The following is a 2,453-nucleotide window of genomic DNA, read 5'->3' as shown; positions in this document are numbered from 1 at the left end:
TATTTACAATTGCATTGATCATATTAATTTATTACAAAACTTTCTTATTACGTATGATTAGTATAAATAAATAAATAAATAATATTTATTCACAATAAATGTTTCTATTAAGAATAAATTGATATATATTTATTTACAATAAATTCTATCAAGGATAAGTTAATAATATATTATTTTATATACTATAAATTACATCTTCAATAATCTTGCTTGCTTGCTCAATAAATAATGCAGGCAGCAACTTGAGCATTTCACTGTTTAATTATTATTTAAATTAATCATAATTAATTAGATTTTATTAATTTGATGGCATAATTAGAAAAGTGTAATCAATAATTAATGCTTTTATATTTGTTTCATAATAGAAACTTTGAAAATTACTGAAGAGGATAGAAAAGAAAATTGGCATTGCTATATTATATAAAGTTTTTTTAACATACACATACATTTATTTAAAAAAAAAAATTATACTCCTTTTATTTCTTAATTTAAAAAGCTACTAACTTCAAGTAGCTTCAACAGGAGCATTGCACCATTGTTGTAATCTGTTCTCAATCCACAAGAACAGTGTGACCTGAAACAATACCAACATATATAATTTTAGTAAATCGATTGATTGAAAATTAAAAATTTTAATCTCTTATTTGAGAAGGTAGTTATTAAAAAAAAAAAAGCTCTTAGTTAAACAATTTTAAATATTCTTATTGCACAAAATTGTTCTTAAAATAATTTTATTTTTCATTCAAATATAACATTTTAATTCAAAATACTCACTTCCACATTTGGTTCCAGGAGTGAATGCCAAGCCACAGGTCTGAGCCACATAAACAACTTTTTCCATACTGATCATTTTTTTCAGTTCCGGTGTGACATGCTTGCAAATGCAGCCCATGTCTGCATTTTTCAATACATTGCAACACCCTTTAGAAGGAGGGATTTTTGGTCCTGAAATTTTGATATACTTAAAACATTGTGCTCCCACTTCTCTAACTTTGTTGTCGTCACAATTGTCTGAAAAGCCTGAAGCCCCGTAATCGCTCAAAATTAGAGCTCCTGCCATTATCAATGTTGCTAAAAGCATGCATTGAGTCTTCATATTTGTCTTCTCTCTTTCAAAACAGTGATGATTTTGATTTTGATTTTTCACACTCTGAATGATGATGATGTTGTTGTAGATATATATATAGTAGTTAGAGCAAAGTGAAAAAGTGAGGTAAATTCATTAAAATCTAGAATAATAAATGTTGAGAGAGTTGGCATTAATAACTATGGATTGTACTTTAATGAAGGGAAATCGCTGTGGATTCTATTTTAATGAAGGGAAATCTTCAGTTGGCTTATAGCAACATTTGTAATTAATGTATATAATTAATTAGTATTGGCTTTCATTTTGAAGCATGTACCAAATCCTCGCTCTATCTTGAATTAATTTGGATCAATTCTAATTAATGTATATAATTAATTAGTATTGGCTTTCATTTTGAGGCTCTAAATTCAAATCAACAACATTAAATAATAGTGAATTGAAAATTTTAGGAACCCATATTTGGTAATAGATTCTTGAGGAGTCAAATAATTTTGATTAAAAAATTTTATTATTAAAAGTTAATTATGTTATTAAAGTTTATTCAACATGTGGTATCAGAGCCTGTACCTGTTCTAGATTTGTTTGATAGCATTTTGTTTGGCTTCATTAATGAAAATTAATTTCATATTGTGAAATTGGTTTATATGGTATAAGCGAAGCCAAAATTATAGAAATTTGAAAACTGTTTGTTTTCTTTATGCTTTATAAAATATTTTGTTGTTATTTATAGAGAATGGTTATGACATATTATTGGGTTATGTCGTTAAAGTTTTGAGATATTAATTTAATCTCATAAAAGTTTTGCATAAATCAATATTTAATGAATGGAAAATTTGTTAGTCACCACAGTGGCCTTGTTTGGATTGTTTTAGACATTGATTATACAGTTTTCAATTGTTCATATTTGTGTGATGCCGTTATATGACATGAAAGTGAAAATTGAACAATTGAGCTCGTTGATTATAATTTGTTAGGTTACCCAAAGGTAGACCATTAATTATAATCAATGGCATTAAAGAGACTTATCATTGTACGAATTAATATGAATGTATATCCAAAGATAACATGCATATTGTATGGAGCATTATTGAATAGTTGAATGGAATAAAAAAAAAAGTAACTGGATTGCAGAAAGGAGGACGGGCGTGCTGCAATGAGCACGGGCGTGCTTCTCTCTGACTTGCATAAAGGCTCGCAAGTTGCTTGACAATGAAAGTCTATTAAAGTATTTTTCTTCTTGGCATCATTATTGATTAAAGCTATGCATTTAAATATTACCCAAAGGTGAATCTAGATGCATAATTAAAGTTGTTATTAGTTTGAATCCATTTTATGTTTACTCAAAGCATTAACGTATGAGTATATG

The 2,453-nt window shown here is 27.4% G+C and overlaps 1 long non-coding RNA gene across 1 annotated transcript; it reads right to left on the bottom strand.

Annotated features, from left to right (window-relative positions):
* Positions 1–392: 392 nt before the first annotated feature.
* Positions 393–1,166, bottom strand: LOC105628898 (uncharacterized). Its single transcript, XR_005177829.2, has 2 exons — positions 775–1,166; positions 393–574 (listed from the first exon to the last, which is right to left on the bottom strand). It is a non-coding gene; the product is annotated as an uncharacterized LOC105628898 (long non-coding RNA).
* Between the last annotated feature and the right edge of the window lie 1,287 nt (positions 1,167–2,453).

Source organism: Jatropha curcas, chromosome 9, assembly GCF_041381405.1.
Source record: "Jatropha curcas cultivar XTBG-Jc1 chromosome 9, XTBG_Jcur_1.0, whole genome shotgun sequence".
NCBI lineage: Eukaryota > Viridiplantae > Streptophyta > Magnoliopsida > Malpighiales > Euphorbiaceae > Jatropha > Jatropha curcas.
Note: the sequence above shows the minus strand (reverse complement) of the source record. Positions and strands in the feature narration are given on the sequence as shown.